This window comes from Salvelinus sp. IW2-2015, linkage group LG6.2 (genome assembly GCF_002910315.2).
Source record: "Salvelinus sp. IW2-2015 linkage group LG6.2, ASM291031v2, whole genome shotgun sequence".
NCBI classification, from domain to species: Eukaryota; Metazoa; Chordata; class Actinopteri; order Salmoniformes; family Salmonidae; genus Salvelinus; species Salvelinus sp. IW2-2015.
The window spans coordinates 19,227,867-19,248,215 of record NC_036846.1 but is presented as its reverse complement, the minus strand read 5'-3'; positions in this window follow the sequence as shown (position 1 = coordinate 19,248,215).

Here is a 20,349-nt window from a genome sequence, read left to right as displayed (position 1 = left end):
AGCGGCCCACTGCACTGAGGCTAGGTAATACGGTCACCACCGATAAATCCATGATAAATCGAAAAACTGCAACAAGCATTTCTCAACGGCTGGCCATGCCTTCCACCTGGCTACTTCAAACCTCGGCCAACAGCTCCCCCCCCCCCCCCCCGCAGCTACTCGCCAAGCGTCCCAGCTTCTCCTTTACCCAATCCAATAGCAGATGTTCTGGAAGAGCTGCAAAACGCTGGACCCATGAAAATCGGTGGGCTTGACAATCTTAGACCCGTCTATTTCTGAACTAATCGCCGCCATTGTCGCAACCCCTATTACAGCCTGTTCAACCTCTCTTTCATATCATCTGAAATCCCAAGGATTGGAAAGCTGTGCGGTCATCCAACCTCTTCAAAGGGGGAGACACCCTGGACCAAACTATTACAGACCTATATCCATCCTGCCTGCCTATCTAAGGTCTTCGAAAGCCAAGTTAATAAACAGAGCACCTGACCATCTCGAATCCCAACGTACCTTCTCCGCTGTGCATTCGGTTTCCGAGCGGTCACGGGTGCACCTCAGCCACGCTCAAGGGTACTAAATGATATCATAACCGCCATCGATAGAAGACAGTACTGTGCAGCGTCTTCATCGACCTGGCCAAGGCTTTCGACTCTGTCAATCACCATATTCTTATCGGCAGACTCAGTAGCCTGGTTTTTCTGATGACTGCTTGCCTGGTTCACCAACTCACTTTGCAGACAGAGTTCAGTGTGTCAAATCGGAGGGCATGTTTGTCCGGTCCTCTGGCAGTTCTATGGGGGTACCACAGGGTTCAATTCTCGGGCCGACTCTTTTTCTCTGTATATATCAATGATGTTGCTCTTGCTGCGCCGATTCCCTGATCCACCTCTACGCAGACGACACATTCTGTATACTTCTGGTCCTTCCTTGGACACTGTGCTATCTAACCTCCAAACGAGCTTCAATGCCATACAGCACTCCTTCCGTGCCTCCAACTGCTCTTAAACGCTAGTAAAACCAAATGCATGCTTTTCAATCGTTCGGCCATGCACCCGCCCGCCCGACTAGCATCACCACCCTGGACGGTTCGACCTTGAATTGTGGACAATCTATAAATACCTAGGTGTCTGGCTAGCTGTAAACTCTCCTTCCAGACTCATATTAAAACATCTCCAATCCAAAATCAAATACAAATCGGCTTTCTATTCGCAACAAAGCCTCCTTCACGCACTCCGCCAAACTTACCCCTAGTAAAACTGACTATCCACCGATCCTCGACTTCGGCGATGTCATTCTACAAAATAGCTTCCAATACTCTACTCAGCAAACTATCGCAGTTTATCATAGTGCCATCTGTTTTTGTTCTAAAACACCTTATAACCACCACCACTGCGACCTGTATGCTCTAGTCGGCTGGCCCTCGCTACATATTCGTCGCCAGCCACTGGCTCCAGGTCATCTATAAGTCCATGTAGGTAAAGCCTCCGCCTTAATCTCAGTTCACTGGTTCACGATACACAACACCCACCCGTAGCACGCGCTCCAGCAGGTAGTATCTCACTGATCATCCCAAAAGCCAACCTATTTGGCCGCCTTTCCTTCCAGTTCTCTGCTGCTTTGTGACTGGAACGAATTGCAAAATCGCTGAAGTTGGAAGACTTTAAACTTCTTTGGGCCGCAATCCCGACACACAGGTACACTTATGAACAACATCCAGTTCGAAGTGCAGGGGCGCGAAATTCAAAAATCTAGTTTGTAAAATATTTAACTTTCACACATTAACAAGTCCAATACAGCATATGAAAGGTAGACATCTTGTGATTCAAGCCAACATGTCCGATTTTTAAATGTTTTAACAGGAAGACCAAAATATGTAAATCTATTAGCTAACCACGTCAGCAAAAGGAGCACTTTTCATACACCATCAGTTTTTACCTCCATCACCAGCTATCACTAATTCGACCAAAATAAAGATATATATAGCCACTAACCAAGAAACAACTTCATAAGATGACAGTCTGAATAACATATTATTGTATAGCATATGTTTTTTATAAAATTTGCATATTTATGGTATAATCATAAATTACATTTCAGCTAAAATCAGAAATAGCACCGAAAGCAGCCTAACATTTACAGACACCACATCAAATACCTAATTACTCCTCATAAAAACATATCTGTGAGAATACATACTGTGCACATTTGAAAACAGGATTCTTGTGATTCCAGACAATATTTCCGATTTATTAAATGTTTTACAGCGAAAACAAAATGTAGCGCTATATTAGCATAGCCACATTAGCCAGACACACTTGGGCGCGCACGACCAGTTGACATGCACGACAAGATATATGAAATAACAATTATAAATTGGGTCTTACTTTTGGCTGATCTTTCATCAGAATGTTGATCAGGGTGTCCTTTGTAGATGAAGTCGTGTTTCGAGTCAGGATGGCAACTTTCCCTTCTCACTTAGCATTGGCACTGGTCGACTGGCACGGATTTTGTCCAACGTTAAAAAAGTCAGAGACCGAAACACGGCAAAACTCCCGAAAAAAATTCAAATAAATCTTAATTAAACTATATTGAAAAAACATACATTACGATGAATAGTAGGCTCATTATCAAATAAAAACCCAGCCGGAGTTGTTCCGCGTCCAAAAACTCAGCAAAACAGAACACAAATCACTACCCAAGACGCGCGCTTCAGCACTTCCGAAGTGGTCGGTCACGTCAAAGAAATAGCTCTTATTCAACCGTCTGACAAGATATTCACTAAATTCTTCTCTCATACCCTCTTGACACCCAGAGCAAGGCGTACGGAGTGTACGTAGGGTCTTACGTATAATGACCATGTATAGCATAACGTTGAAGCGAGCATGAGATTTCTGACATTCTACTTCTGTCAGGGAAAGTGCTGCCAAATGACTTCTGTACCACTCAGAAGAAAAAATTTGAACGGTTTTAGAAAACTAGAGATTGTTTTCTATCCAATATTAATATTATATGCATATTGTAAGAGCAAAATTGATTAAGAGGCCGTTTGAAAATTGGCACCATTTTTCCGTTTTTCCAATACGCCCCCTGCAGCCATAACAGGTTTTTAAACATCTGCTATCTGAGCAGCTAACCGATCGCTGCAGCTGTACATAGTCCATCTGTAAACAGCCCACCCAATTTACCTACCTCATCCCCTTACTGTTTTTATTGATTTACTTTTCTGCTCTTTTGCACACCAGTATCTCTACTTGCACATGATCATCTGATGATTTATCACTCCAGTGTTAATCTGCTAAATTGTAATTATTCGCTCCTATGGCCTATTTATTGCCTACCTCCTCATGCCTTTTGCACACAATGTATATAGACTCATTTTTTCCCCCTACTGTGTTGTTGACTTGTTTATTGTTTACTCCATGTGTAACTCTGTGTTGTTGTCTGTTCACGCTGCTATGCTTTATCTTGGCCAGGTTGCAGTTGTAAATGAGAACTTGTTCTCAACTAGCCTACCTGGTTAAATAAAGGTGAAATAAATAAAAMAWTTAAATAAAACAAAACATGGGCAGCTGTGAGGAGAAGGGTATATTCTCCAGGTCGTTAACTGTTTTCCAGAACTTTTTGGGGTTAGACACACAGAGAGAGAACTGCTCCTCAAATTACCTAATTTTGGGCGTCCGGGTAGCCTGAGTGCACTTATTTGTCATTTGCCTGAACGATAGCCAGTCAGCCTGAGTATGCATGTGCCGAGCCTTTCGTCAAATGCAATTCTTGAGGTGGAGTAACTCTGCAAGATCACGGTTGAACCAGGGGCTGAACCTGTTTTTAATTCTAATTTTCTTTATGGGGGAGTTAACAATACCACAGAAAATATCAAAAAAGAAGGTGAAAGTGTCTTTGACAGAGGGGTCAGCTGACTCCATACCATTTTACAGAGGCCAGTTCATGAAGGAAGGCTTGCTCATTAAAGTGTTTTAGCAAGAGTCTATGACAAATCAGGACAGGTAATTTCACTGAGCAGCCATTACAAACACAGGCTGTAAAACAGTGATTACTAAGGTCATTACAGAAAACACCAGACTGATACCTATCGGGATAATTTGTGAGGATAACAATGAGGAGCGTAGCCTTTTCTGGGTGTTTGGAGTCCTACCTTGTGGGATTTGTAATAATCTGAGAAAGATTTTGGGAGTCCCATTGCTTTAGGACTTGGTCAGGTGGTTTAAGCATGTCCCAGTTTAGGTCACCAGGCAGAACAAATTCAGACTTAGTGTAAGGGGCCAGGAGAGCGCTTAGGGCAGGTAGGGTACAGGCCAGTGCTGATGGAGGACGATAGCACCCAGCAACAGTGAACAAAGAGCTATTTGAAAGTTTAATGCTTAAAACCAGCAAATCAAATTGTTTGGGGACAGACTTGGTGGAGACAACCGAGCACTGATGGTGATCCTTGGTAAAGATTGCTACTCCCCCACCTTTGGAAGATCTATCTTTCCGAAAAAGGTTATAATCAGAAAGGATAACATCAGTATTCAAAACACTCTTCAGTAATGAACAACATATCTGGATTGGAGCTGTGAACCCACACTTTCAATTGATCCATTTTATGTAATAAGCTTTTAGTGTTAACGTGCAGAAAACCCAGGCTTTTACGAGAGCAGAAATCAGTGAAGCAGATATCAGAGCACAAGTCAGAATTGCGGCTAGCGACAGTAGATGGGCTAGGGTGTACATGCACATTTCCAGATATCATCAACAGTAATACAATCAAGGCACGGCAGAGGACAGGAAGAGCTCTGTAGTGCTGATTTATGACATCTGGATGTGCATCAGATGGCAACAAGATCATATTGTACAGCAATTTCATCAGGTAACATGAACACAAAGCCGGCGAGTGGTGGTTAGGATAGGATGGGAGGCCAAAAGTCTGTGTAACCAATAGAGAGTCGGAGTCCCGAGTGTGTGAACATACATAGTCTGTCCCACGGTCGGGTAAAGAAAGTTTGTAGCCAACAAAGTATGCAGGAATCATGAGGCAAATAGAAAAATATCAAAATGCACAAAAAAAAAATATATATATATATAACGACTTGGGGCTAGCCATTGTAAGTTCAGAGTCACTCGCCCCAACAGTGCCTGTGTGCTGGAGGCAAGAGAAAGCTCGGGAGAGAGGGGTGAGTGTGGTGGGGGTACCTGTACAAGACAGGGGGAGATAGGCCAGGGCAAACGGTGAACAGAACGCCAGGTGGAATCTAAGCAGCAGTGCAGCAGGCAACGGGAATATGTGTCACACCCACTTGGGAGAAGCTTTTATTTTGGATGCAGATTTCCTGTTAAAAATGCCAGTGAATAGTCTTTGAACAGCGGGAGGGGGCTTCACTGGATACTTCAAAGACTCCTGCAACTTGTTGGGCCCAAATGCCTCGACACCTTTTACTTCACACCTTAGTCCTAATTGAATTTGTATCTGGTCTGTCCTTGCAAGCCTGGGAGCATTCAATATATCATTGTAATGTACTTTATTTTTATGTTTTTCATTGTTTCGTTTTCTTCTTGGCTTTCAAAATAGCATCCAACCAAACACTACTCACTCAATTCCAGGTTTGATGGTGTTCTCAGGTCTCTGCTGTTTGTTTGCTAGAGCGCCCTTCGCATAGCTTGGAAAAATAAAACCTTGGAAGCAGTAATCTCTCCGGTTAATTTTGGTCAAAATTAGGTTGTAGGTTTGGAATTTTGATCTGGAGTGAWGGCCATGCTGTGGAGGGTAGAAACCTGCATAAGTACCTGCCGAAAAATCCAAGTTTATCTAACTCCAAATCTATCCTTTTGTAAAACAAAAATAACATGTCAGAAATTAATGTGCTTTTACTCCTCTTACCTCTACTAGAAACCAGCTCCAAAGTTCAGCCAGGTTCCATTAAGAATCTCCCTCTGCCTTCCCCTCTCCCTGAATCCCGTTCTACGGACAAAGCTACTGCCAGCGGGCCAGCCCAGCATGTATCCCTCACTTCTCCGGCAATGGCTCATCTCTTCTGATATCCCTTCATTCTCCCGCAAAGGAGAACTCTGGGGTCTGTACTTGTTGTTAGCATGTGGCCTTTGAATCAGATCAAAAACACTTTGTGGAGAGATTCTGTTGGAGCCACGGGTCCTTCAATTAAAGTAACAGGCAGACGACAGATGAGATCGCGAGACAGTAGACTTAACCTGTATAATGTTCTGACAGGAAACTCTGACTCTGATTCCAAGCAGCCATTTGCTAATGGACTGTCACAAAGACCAGACTTACTTGACGAATTAACAACCTCATAACTTCAGTAAACCTACAACTGGTTGGGAAGTAAATGTCTCATATGATATGTTCTGAATACCAACCGTGTACTCAGTGTCGGTCAATTTGACTTTTTCAGTGTGCTTCCACCTAATTTCAAAGAAAAACAAACAAACAAGAAAACTGGAGAAGAGTCTAAATAAACTGTGTGGAAAAACAAACACATATCTGGGTAGGTTGTTTGTCAGTGGATGTATTGGGTGGCCTAGATAACCCCAGCTAATAGAAAAATACATCTGAAAATTGCCAAATGACTAAATGTCTCAGATGTGGCCAATGTGTGTTGACTTTGAAGGTGCCGAAGAGCTTGAATCAGAGCGAATGGAATAACCAAAAGTTCTCAATGTTTTAGATCAAAAATCTGCACATGTTTGTAGAATACAGCAGGAGTTATAGCCAATCACTTTTTGTGTCAGTTATTAACATTCCACTTCATCAGTGGAGTGTGTGATGCCAGTAGAGTGTGTGATGCCAGTGGAGAGTGTGATGCCAGGTTTGTATACTTTAGGTGCACTTTATAAGAAAAATAAGTGGACCATCTGTTAGGAACAGGGTTGTAGGCTTGGTAACAATGACTTTGACTTCTTTGATGAAGGCTTATATGGTTATGGCCTAAGAAGTGCATCAGGTAATGTGCACTAGCCCGGCCCAAGACTGGCTACCTGCCTGTGGAGAACAAGTGACAGGCATCCACCACATCTCTATCCTACAGGCCAGGACTGAGAGATACAAAATAACACCCTACTTCTGCCACCGAATTCACAAGACTCGTTGTGGATCCCCCTCCCTCACACCATGTACTATATGACTACTTGTCATTCTTACTTGTGGTTTCCCTTTAAATTTGTGTTTTTTTCTTCATTAGCCTGTACCAATTTCATCTATGACTGGGTATTAACATAACTTGAACTTGATAAATAATACTGAGAGAAAGTAAGCCAGTTATCTGAAAATGCAAAGTGGTCACTATGGTCACACTCATGTCTGAGGTAAAGCAACGAAGCAATGTAAAACAAATTGGCCACGTACTGAATAACCTTCAGGGTACTTTATACTTTAAACTCATTATCCATTGTGCAGCCCTCTATAATGTGCATTTATAGCCTTTCATAATGGTATTATGTACATATTTCTACATTGATTCATATTATTCTTGTTCCTTACTTCAGTTGATATGAGCTGACAACTGGACATACCGGTAGATAGAAATTCAGACCAACTAAGTTATTTTTCATGGACTTCAGCGAGAAGTTATCATCGAGAACTAGCAGCACTGTGCTTTATTAAAATGTCAAATCAGAGACGTTTATTTTGGAAGAGACTGTCATCCCTCGGGTAGTGCATTTTTCCATCACTGTCCTGGCCAGTTCAAAGATTAACAATTTAATCACAAAATCACAAAAGGGCTGGGAGGGTCATGCTTCATCTGACCAGTCAGTGGGAGACTACAGGGTGCATTTCTACTTATTGGTGGAAATGAGAGAGTTACACAGAGTTAGATTTCAGCACTTTGCAGCACCATAGTGTCAATGGTATGGTAGGGTGTGGATAATGGGCCATTGTCTTCATTACATTGTGAGTCTCTCTCTACTTTTTAGAGATGAGGGMGGAAGGTTCCACTAACGGTGGTTTGCTGATGGAGTTTTGTTAATTTGCTAATGGTTTCTTGTGGAAAATTAAAGCACCAACACAATATTCACAATACTCAGATAAAGCCATTCATACTGTCATAGATTTATTAAGGAAATTGTTATACATTTACAAAAAAAATTACAATAAGACATTTGGAAGAATGTATTATAATCAAAAGTGTTGAATTGGTGTGGAAATACTTTTCCACACCAAGTTTGTTGCCACATGGGACTTGTAAGTGAGATACATGTTTGGTATAAAAACTATGTAAAAGATCAAGAAAATACCAGTTTTGTTGTTAAACACCTTGCTAATTGTACACCATGTGAAATCACATTTTACAATTATTTTAGATGTCACTTTTCAGCTAATTAAAACATTTTGTTATCAGCCCAGTCTCCAGAGCTATAGACCTGTGTTCCCTTTGAACGTTTTCGCAAATGTTTTTTTGAAATTGCAGCTTTCAGTAATGGTTTTAAGGTGGGTTTACAATAAACGTTGACTAAGTGGTTGCTAAGCTACAGGCATATAAGGCTGCAAATAGACTTGGTACTGGTACCCTGTGTATAACTCCAAAAGGTTCTGGGACACTGTAAAGTCCATGGAGAATAAGAGCACCTCCTCCCAGCTGCCCACTGCACTGAGGCTAGGAAACACTGTCACCACCGATAAATCTACAATAATCGAGAATTTCAATAAGCATTTTTCTACGGCTGGCCATGCTTTCCACCTGTCTACCCCGGTCAACAGCTCTGCACCCTCCATAGCAACTTGCCCAAGCCTCCCCAATTTCTCCTTCACCCAAATCCAGATAGCTGATGTTCTGAAAGAGCTGCAAAATCTGGACCCCTACAAATCAGCTGGGCTCGACAATCTGGACCCTCTTTCTAAAATGTTCCGTCGCAATTATCCGTCACATTTATCCATCGCAACCCCTATTACTAGCCCGTTCAAACTCTCTTTTGTATTGTCTGAGATCCCTAAAGATTGGAAAGGTGCCACGGTCATCCCCCCCTTCAAAGGGGGAGACACTCTAGACCCAAACTGTTACATACCTATATCTATCCTACCCTGCCTTTCTAAAGACTTTGAAAGCGAAGTTAACAAACAGATCACCGACCATTTCGAATCCCAACGTACCTTCACCGCTATGCAATCTGGTTTCCGAGCTGGTCATGGGTGCACCTCAGCTACGCTCAAGGTCCTAAACGGTATCATAACCGCTATTGATAAAAGACAATACTATGCAGCCATATTCATCGACCTGGCCAAGGCTTTTGACTCTGTCAATCACCGTATTCTTATCGGCAGACTCAACAGCCTTGGTTTCTCAAATGACTGCCTCGCCTGGTTCACCAACCACTTCTCAGACAGAGTTCAGTGTGTCAAATCGGAGGGCCTGTTGTCCGGAACTCTGGCAGTCTCTATGGGGGTACCACAGGGTTCAATTCTCGGGCCGACTCTTTTCTCTGTATACATCAATGATGTCGCTCTTGCTGCTGGTGATTCTATGATCCACCTCTAAGCAGACGACACCATTCTGTATTCTTCTGGCCCTTCTTTGGACACTGTGTTAACAATGCCATACAACTCTCCTTCCGTGGCCTCCAACTGCTCTTAAATGCAAGTAAAACCAAATGCATGCTCTTCAACCGATCGCTGCCAGCACCTGCACGCCCATCTAGCATCACTACTCTGGACGGTTCTGACATAGAATATGTGGACAACTACAAATACCTAGATGTCTGGTTAGACTGTAAACYCTCCTTCCAGACTCACATTAAGCATCTCCAATCCAAAATTAAATCTAGAATCGGCTTCCTATTTCGCAACAAAGCATCCTTCACTCATGCTGCCAAACATACCCTCGTAAAACTGACTATCCTACCGACCCTTGACTTCGGCGATGTCATTTACAAAATAGCCTCCAACACTCTACTCAGCAAATTGGATGCAGTCTATCACAGTGCCGTCCGTTTTGTCACCAAAGCCCCATATACTACCAACCACTGTGACCTGCATGCTCTCGTTGGCTGGCACTCGCTTCATATTCGTCGCCAAACACACTGGCTCCAGGTCATCTATAAGTCTTTGCTAGGTAAAGCCCCGCCTTATCTCAGATCACTGGTCACCATAGCAGCACCCACCCGTAGCACGCGTTCCAGCAGGTATATTTCACTGGTCACCCCCAAAGCCAACTCCTCTTTTGGCCGCCTTTCCTTCCAGTTCTCTGCTGCCAATGACTGGAATTAATTTCAAAAATCACTCCCTCACTAACTTTAAGCATCAGCTGTCAGCGCAGCTTACAGATCATTGCAGCTGTACATAGCCCGTCTGTAAATAGCTCACCCAACTACCTCATCCCCATATTGTTATTATTTTTTTTTTGCTCCTTTGCACCCCAGTATCTCTACTTTCACATTAATATTCTGCTCATCTATCACTCCAGTGTTTAATTGCTAAACTGTAATTATTTCGCCAATATGGCCTATTTATTGCCTTACTTCATTTGCACACACTGTATATAGACTTTTCTATTGTGTTATTGACTGTATGTTTGTTTATTCCATGTGTAACTCTGTGTTGTTTGTGTCGCACTGCTTTGCTTTATCTTGGCCAGGTCGCAGTTGCAAATGAGAACTTGTTCTCAACTTGCCTATCTGGTTAAATAAAGGTGATTTTTTAAATTTTCTAAATATAGCCAAGTTACCGTTACTCATTGTGTATTTATTCCTTGTGTTATTATTTCACAAATGTTCTATTATTTTTAATTGTTTCTCTCTGCATTGTTAGGAAGGGCCAGGAAGTAAGTATTTCACTGTTAGTCTACACCTGTTTTTTACGAAGCATGTGACAAATACAATTGATTGATTGATTGATTGATAGATTGATTGCAGTGCAGGGTTTCACAGGGTTGATGTCTACAACACCACAACTCAAATTATATTTAACGGAGCCACTTACAGTATGCCCAGGCCTCTCATCACATGTTCAGCATAGCAGAGTGACATAATGGCATTGCGAAAGGCTAATTAGATCCAAATTAACGTACATTTCTTGACTCAACATTATGGATTGAGGAGGCTGAGTAATTAAGCTGCTATTAATGCAGAGAGACGATAATGATAGGCGAGTCTGCCACTGAGCAGAACAGGTGTGAGTCTCAAATGGCACTGTGGTCCCTTCATAGTGCACTACTTTTGACCGGACCCCATGGGCCCTGGTCTAAAGTTTTAAAAAATATGATAATAATTGTATTTTATTAATAATTAAGTAGTGTATTACGTAGGAAACAGGGTGCAATGTGGGTGTTCTTGTCCCTACTTACCACTGCAGTTCATTCAACAGGGCCAGCTGAGGTGAAAGCCTACAAGCAGCTCCCTTCATAGACATTTTTACAACACACGCTCTTCTCCTTCTCTTGGCTTTCCATGTGGTTTAGTTTTAGTTCTATACTATACAGTTGGATGATCCATGGATCCACACTTGGATGTGAAATGGTAAACAAAGTAGTGACAAACTATAAATSTGGTTGTTTTGTAATTGCTTTCTGTTTTAACATATAATTGCGGTGGGGTGGACAGGGGGGCATGCATTATTTTAGGTTATTTTGGGTCACACCCATTATGGCTCATCAACCATCACTGTATGTGAGGGACACAGAGGGACAGGGTAATGGTGTAAATGGTGTGTCGAGCGATCTGTTTGAGCAAACAGAGACATTTGTTCATCCGTGAGACACTGTAATGCAATGAACTTTTCAAATGTATCAGAGCCCTAATGACATTTTGCTGGACAAAGAGTTAATGGACTAAATGTTTCAATCCTGCCAAATTGATGAAAAAGGAATGTAACATGGCGAATTGAAGAAAAAGGAATGTAACATGGCGAATTGATGAAAAAGGAATGTAACATGCGAATTGATGAAAAAGGAATGTAACATGCGAATTGAAGATCATTTCATTTATATTTCTTCATAGAACACTTCTGATTCTTGTTTTAATTGAAGGAGATGAAAGTTGGAAGAGAAGTATTACCTAGTATTGCATTAGCTAAAGGGGTAATCATTATACCTGAGGATTGGGGTAACAGGCTTAAAGATGTTGATGAAACAGTCACGCACACTGCTAAAAGTACACAGCTGGGGGCACTCCATTTCAAAAAGCATTATTGAATTCTAAAAACTGTGGGTTCCGCATGTTCCGTTTCAAAGTCACTAAATATAATTGTACCGCTGGCCTCAGAGTGAAATACAAAACAAAGATCCAAAGTATATAGTCAATGTTATTATTTTTGATGGTTTTTAATGTGACTCAGGAGAGGATCACACTTTKAATGTGCAAGCAGAATTATGCAAATCAGTAATTAACTCAATAACAATTTAAAAACATCCACCCTTAAGCAACGGCTGCATCTATTACAACAATTACCATATGCAACGCAGCATTGTGTTGAGTCTGTGTTTGTATATCCATCACCGCTCCATCTCAAACCACAGAAGACAGAGAGCTAATGGAAGACATGAACAAAGGTAGACATTTATTGGGAAGACTCATGTACTGGAGACAGCTCTGTAACGTGGCCACTAGCTGGCACAGCCACAAAATGTCATAGAATCTGATTTTAAACCTCATCGTAACCTTACCCTAACCTTAACCACACTGCTAACACGAATGCCTAACCCTAACCTTAAAATAAGACCACAAATTAAACATGTTACAATACATTCTTAGAAAAAAGGGTTCTAAAAGGGTTATTTGTCTGTCCCCATGAGAGAACCCTTTTTGGTTCCAAGGTAGATCCCTTTTGGGTTTCATGTAGAACCCTCTGTGGAACCAAAAATGGTTCTTCAAAGGGTTCTCTTATGGGGACAGCTGCAGAACCCTTTTAGGTTTTAGATAACACCTTTTTTCTATGAGTGTATAGCCAATTTCAACTTTGCAGCTGGCCTATCTAGTGGTAAAAGCTCAGTTCTTCCTCCAGGGCAACATTTATRACAGGATAACAACCAAACAAATTAATTCAATAAAATACATTTATCTAACAATGGAACAACATTATCTTTTGTCATAGAGAGAGACATATAATGCAAGACCAGGCTCTTTCAAATCAGCGACTATTACTGAAGTTTGACCCTGAAATAAAAACATGACTTTGTATGGTGTCTGAGTATGCGAACTAGACAACTATATACTGCATGTATCCATGGTGACAGGGAATGTGTTTATGTGAATAGCAGATGAAGACGAACATTTATTTGGCGTCTCATCTTCGTATCCTTGTAAGTTGATGAGAAAGAATGGTCCATCTATGAGAAAGAGTGGGCCCGTCTATGAGAAAGAGTGATCCTCTATGAGAAAGAGTGATCCCTCTATGAGAAAGAGTGGTCCTTCTATGAGAAAGAGTGGTCCCGTCTATGAGAAAGAGTGATCCGTCTATGAGAAAGAGTGACCCGTCAATGAGAAAGAGTGGTCCGTCTATGAGAAGAGTGATCCGTCTATGAGAAAGAGTGATCCCTCTATGAGAAAGAGTGGTCCGTCTATGAGAAAGAGTGGCCCGTCTATGAGAAAGAGTGCCCGTCTATGAGAAAGAGTGGCCCGTCTATGAGAAAGAGTGGTCCGTCTATGAGAAAGAGTGGCCCGTCTATGAGAAAGAGTGGTCCGTCTATGAGAAAGAGTGGCCGCGTCTATGAGAAAGAGTGGTCCCTCTATGAGAAAGAGTGGCCCGTCTATGAGAAAGAGTGGTCCGTCTATGAGAAAGAGTGGCCCGTCTATGAGAAACAGTGGTCCCTCTATGAGAAAGAGTGGTCCGTCTATGAAGAAGAGTGGCCGTCTATGAGAAAGAGTGGCCCGTCTATGAGAAAGAGTGGCCCGTCTATGAGAAAGAGTGGCCCGTCTATGAGAAAGAGTGGCCCGTCTATGAGAAAGAGTGGTCCCTCTATGACAAAGAGTGGCCCGTCTATGAGAAAGAGTGGCCCGTCTATGAGAAAGAGTGGCCCGTCTATGAGAAAGAGTGGCCCGTCTATGAGAAAGAGTGGCCCGTCTATGAAAAGAGTGGCCCGTCTATGACATAAAGAGTGGCCGTCTATGAGAAAGAGTGGCCCGTCTATGAGAAAGAGTGGCCCGTCTATGAGAAAGAGTGCCGTCTAGAAGATGCCGTCATGAGAAAGAGTGGCCCGTCTATGAGAAAGAGTGGCCCGTCTATGAGAAAGAGTGGCCCGTCTATGAGAAAGAGTGGCCCGTCTATGAGAAAGAGTGGCCCGTCTATGAGAAAGAGTGGCCCGTCTCTGAGAAAGCGTGACGGTCTATGAGAAAGAGTGACCCGTTTATGAGAAAGAGTGACCCGTTTATGAGAAAGAGTGACCCGTCTATGAGAAAGAGAGACCCGTCTATGGGAAAGAGTGACCCGTCTATGAGAAAGAATAACCCGTCTATTAGATAGAATGACCCGTCTATGAGAAAGAGTGACCCGTCTATGAGAAACAGTGACCCGTCTATGAGAAAGAGTGACCCGTCTATGAGAAAGAGTGACCCGTCTATGAGAAAGAGTGACCCGTCTATGGGAAAGAGTGACCCGTCTATGAGAAAGAATGACCCGTCTATTGAAGAAATGACCCGTCTATTAGATAGAATGACCCGTCTATGAGAAAGAGTGACCCGTATATGAGAAAGAGTGACCCGTCTATGAGAAAGAGAGACCCGTCTATGGGAAAGAGTGCCCGTCTATGAGAAAGAATAACCCGTCTATTAGATAGAATGACCCGTCTATGAGAAAGAGTGACCCGTCTATGAGAAAAGAGTGACCCGTCTATGAGAAAGAGAGACCCGTCTATGGGAAAGAGTGACCCGTCTATGGGAAAGAGTGACCCGTCTAATGAGAAAGAATGACCCGTCTATTAGATAGAATGAACCCGTCTATGAGAAAGAGTGACCCGTCTATGAGAAAGAGTGACCCGTCGATGAGAAAGAGTGACCCCTATGAGAAAGAGAGACTTGTCTATGAGAAAGGGTGGCCCGTTTATGAGAAAGAGATACCCGTCTATGAAGAAAGAGAGACCCGTCTATGAGAAAGAGTGCCCATCTATGAAGAAAGAGTGGCCCGTCTAAATGGGAAGAGTGGCCCGTCTATGAGGAAAGAGTGGGCCCGTCTATGAGAAAGAGTGTTCGGTCTGTGAGAAAGAGTGACGTCCTATGTGAAAGAGTGACTCGTCTATCAGAAAGACTCCCGTCTATTAGAAAGAGTACCCGTCTAATTAGAAAGAGTGATCCTCTATGAGAAAGAGGATCCCGTCTATGAGAAAGAGTGACCCGTCTATGAGAAAGAGTGACCCTCTATGAGAAGAGTGCCCGTCTATGAGAAAGAGTGGCCCGTCTATGAGAAAGAGTGACCCGTCTATGAGAAAAGAGAGACCGTCTATTGAGAAAGAGTGACCCGTCTATGAGAAGAGGTACCGTCTATGAGAAAGAGTGGCCGTCTATAGAAAAGAATGAAGCGTCATGAGAAAGAGTGATCCGTCTATGAGAAAGAGTGGCCCGTCTATGAGAAAGGAGTGCCCGTCTGAGAAAAGTGAGACCGTCATGAGAAAGAGTGACCCGTCTATGAGAAAAGAGGACCGTCTATGAAGAAAGGGTCCCGTCAATGAGAAAGAGTGACCGTCTAATGAGAAAGAGTGACCCGTCTATGAGAAAGAGTGACCCGTCTATGAGAAAGAGTGGACCCGTCTATGAGAAAGAGTGGTCCCTTCTATGAAAGAGTGGCCCGTCTATGAGAAAGAGTGGCCCGTCTATGAGAAAGAGTGGCCCGTCTATGAGAAAGAGTGGCCCGTCTATGAGAAAGAGTGGCCCGTCTATGACAAAGAGTGGCCCGTCTATGAAAAGAGTGGCCCGTCTATGAGAAAGAGTGGCCCGTCTATGAGAAAGAGTGGCCGTCTAGAGAAGAGTGACCGTTATGAGAAAGAGTGGCCCGTCTATGAGAAAGAGTGGCCCGTCTATGAGAAGAGTGGCCCGCTATGAGAAAGGAGGCCGTCTATGAGAAAGAGTGGCCCGTCTAAAGAGAAAGAGTGGCCCGTCTATGAGAAAGAGTGGCCCGTCTCTGAGAAAGCGTGACGGTCTATGAGAAAGAGTGACCCGTTTATGAGAAAGAGTGAGCCCGTTTATGAGAAAGAGTGACCCGTCTATGAGAAAGAGAGACCCGTCTATGGAAAGAGTGACCCGCTATGAGAAAGAATACCCGTTATTAGATAGAATGACCGTCTATGAGAAAGAGTGACCCGTCTATGAGAAACAGTGACCCGTCTATGAGAAAGAGTGACCCGTCTATGAGAAAGAGTGACCCGTCTATGAGAAAGAGTGACCCGTCTATGGGAAAGAGTGACCCGTCTATGAGAAAGAATGACCCGTCTATTAGAAAGAATGACCCGTCTATTAGATAGAATGACCCGTCTATGAGAAAGAGTGACCCGTTATGAGAAAGAGTGACCCGTCTATGAGAAAGAGAGACCCGTCTATGGAAAGAGTGACCGTCTATGAGAAGAATAACCCGTCTATTAGATAGAATGACCCGTCTATGAGAAAGAGTGACCCGTCTATGAGAAAGAGTGACCCGTCTATGAGAAAGGAGACCCGTCTATGGAAAGAGTGACCCGTCTATGGAAAGAGTGACCCGTCTATGAGAAAGAATGACCCGTCTATTAGATAGAATGACCCGCGTCTATGAGAAAGAGTGACCCGTCTATGAAAAGAGTGACCCGTCGATGAGAAAGAGTGACCCGTCTATGAGAAAGAGAGAGCTTGTCTATGAGAAAGGGTGGCCGCGTTTATGAGAAGAGATTACCGTCTATGAGAAAGAGAGACCCGTCTATGAGAAAGAGTGGCCCATCTATGAGAAAGAGTGGCCCGTCTATGAGAAAGAGTGGCCGTCTTGAGAAAGAGTGGCCCGTCTATGAGAAAGAGTGGTCGGTCCGTTGAGAAAGAGTGACATGTCTATGTGAAAGAGTGACTCGTCTATCAGAAAGAACAACCCGTCTATTAGAAGAGTAACCCGTAATTAGAAAGGTGACCCATCTATGAGAAAGAGCGACCCGTCTATGAGAAAGAGTGACCCGTCTATGAGAAAAGAGTGACCCATCTATGAGAAAGAGTGACCCGTCTATGAGAAAGAGTGGCCCGTCTATGAGAAAGAGTGACCCGTCTATGAGAAAGAGAGACGCCCGTCTATGAGAAAGAGTGACCCGTCTATGAGAAAGAGAATAAGCCCGTCTATGAGAAAGAGTGGCCCGTCTATGAGAAAGAGTGGACGCGTCTATGAGAAAGAGTGATCCGTCTATGAGAAAGAGTGGCCCGTCTATGAGAAAGAGTGGCCCGTCTATGAGAAAGTGAGACACGTCTAAGAGAAAGAGTGACCCGTCTATGAGAAAGAGAGACCCGTCTATGAGAAAGGGTGACCCGGTGAATGAGAAAGAGTGACCCGTCTATGAGAAAGAGTGACCCGTCTATGAGAAAGAGTGACCCGTCTATGAGAAAGAGTGACCCGTCTGATGAGAAAGGGTGACCGCGTACTATGAGAAAGAGTGACCTGTCTGTGAGAAAGAGTGGCCTGTTGTGAGAAGAGTGACACGTCTATGGAAATAGTGGACCCGTCTATGAGAAAGAATAACCCGTCTATTAGATAGAATGACCCGTCTATGAGAAAGAGTGACCGTCGTGCGATGAGAAAGAGTGACCCGGTATGAGAAAGAGAGACCGTCTATGAGAAAGAGAGACCGTCGATGAGAAAAGAGTGACCCGTCGATGAGAAAGAGTGACCCGTCTATGAGAAAAGAGACTTGTCTATGAGAAAAGGTGGCCGTCTATGAGAAAGAGAGCCCGTCTATGAGAAAGAGTGACCGCGTCTATAGAAAAAAAGTGACCCGTTCTATGAGATAGAGATCCCGTCTATGAGAAAGATGACCCGTCTATGAGAAAGAGTGACCGCTGCCTGGGAGAAAGAGTGGCCTGTCTGTGAGAAAGAGTGACAGGTCTATGGAATAGTGACCCGTCTATGAGAAAGAATAACCCGTCTATTAGAATAGATGACCCGTCTATGAGAAAGAGTGACCGTGATGAGAAAGAGTGACCCGTCTATGAGAAAGAGAGACCCTCTATTGAGAAAGAGTGACCCGTCTATGAGAAAAGAGTGCCCGTCTATGAGAAAGAGTGGCCCGTCGATGAGAAAGAGTGACCGTCATGAGAAGGTTCCCGTCTATGAGAAAAGAGTGCCCGTCTATGAGAAAGAGTGAGCCGTACTATGAGAAAGGAGTGACCCGTCTATGGAGAAAGAGTGACCCGTCTATGAGAAAGAGAGACCCGTCTATGAGAAAGAAGGACCCATCTATGAGAAGAGTGACCGTCGATGAGAAAGAGTGACCCCGTTATGAGAAAGAAGAGCCCGTCTATGAGAAGGGTGGCCCGTCTATGAGAAAGAGATAACCCGTCTATGAGAAAGAGTGGCCCGTCTATGAGAAAAGAGTGACCCAGTTAATTAGAAAGAGTGAACCCGTCTATGAGAAAGAGTGACCGTCTATGAGAAAGAAAGTGACCCGTCTGTGAGAAAGAGTGGCCTGTCTGTGAGAAAGAGTGCCCGTCTATGGAAAGAGTGGACCTGTCCTATGAGAAAGAATAACCCGTCTATTAGAAAGGGTGGGACCGTCTATGAGAAAAGAGATACCGTCTATGAGAAAGAGTGGCCCGTCTATGGAGAAAGAGTGGCCCGTCTATGAGAAAGAGAGACCGTCTATGGGAAAGAGTGACCCGTCAATGAGAAAGAGTGACCCGTCTGTGAGAAAGAGTGGCCGTCTGTGAGAAAGAGTGACCCGTCTATGGGAAGAAGTGACCCGTCTATGAGAAAGAATAACCCGTCTATTAGAAAGGTGGACCGTCTATGAGAAGAGATACCCGTCTATGAGAAAGTGGCCCGTCTATGAGAAAGAGAGACCCGTCTATGAGAAAAGGTGACCCGTCAATGAGAAAGAGTGACCAGTCTATGAGAAAGAGTGACCCATCTATGAGAAAGAGTGACCCGTCTATTGAGAAAGAGTGACCCTTCTATGAGAAAGGGTGACCCGTCTATGAGAAAGAGTGGACCGTCTAATGAGAAAGAATGACCCGTCTATGAGAAAGAGTGACCCGTCTTGAGAAAGAGTGGCCTGTCTGTGAGAAAGAGTGACCCGTCTATGGGAAATGAGTGACCCGTCTTATGAGAAAGAATAACCTGTCTATTATAGAAAGGGTGGACCGTCTATGAGAAAGAGATACCCGTCTATGAGAAAGAGTGGCCCGTCTATGAGAAAGAGTGACCAGTCTATGAGAAAGAGTGATCCGTCTATGAGAAAGAGTGGCCCGTCTTATGAGAAAGAGTGGCCCGTCTATTGAGAATGAGACCGTCTATGAGAAAGAGTGACCCGTCTATGAGAAAGAGTGACCCGTTCTATGAGAAAGAGTGACCGCGTCTATGAGCAAGAGTGACCGTTAATAGAAAGAGACCGTCTATGAGAAAGAGAGACCCGTCTATGAGAAAGAGGTACCCGTCTATGAGAAAGAAGTGACCCGTCTATGAGAAAAGAGAGACCCGTCCATGGAGAAAGAGTGACCGTCTATGAGAAAGAGAGAGACACCGTCTATGAGAAAGAAGGACCCATCTATGAGAAAGAGTGACCGTCGATGAGAAAGATGACCCGTTTATGAGAAAGAGGACCGTCTATGAGAAAGGGTGGCCGTCTATGAGAAAGAGATACCCGTAATGAGAAAGAGTGGCCCGTCTATGAGAAAAGTGACCCGTTAATTAGAAAGAGTTGGGCCGTCTATGAGAAAGAGTGACCCGTCTATGAGAAAGAGTGACCCGTCTGAGAAAAGAGTGGCCTGTCTGAGAAAGAGTGACCCGTCTATGGAAAAGAGTGACCCGTCTATGAGAAGAGAATACCCGTCTATTAGAAAGGGTGGACCGTCTATGAGAAAGGAGATACCCGTCTATGAGAAGAGTGGCCCGTCTATGGAGAAAGAGTGGCCCGTCTATGAGAAAGAGAGACCCGTCTATGAGAAAGAGTGACCCGTCAATGGAAAGAGTGACCGTCTGTGAGAAGAGTGGCCTGTCTGTGAGAAAGAGTGACGCGTCTATGGGAAGAGTGACCCGTCTATGAGAAAGAATAACCCGTCTATTTAGAAAGAGGTGACGTCTATGAGAAAGAGATACCCGTCTATGAGAAAAGTGGCCCGTCAGAGAAAGAGAGACCGTCTATGAGAAAGGTGACCCGTTAATGAGAAGAGGTGACCCGTCTATGAGAAAGAGTGACCCATCTATGAGAAAGAGTGACCCGTCTAAATGAGAAAGAGTGACCCTTGCTATGAGAAAGGGTGACC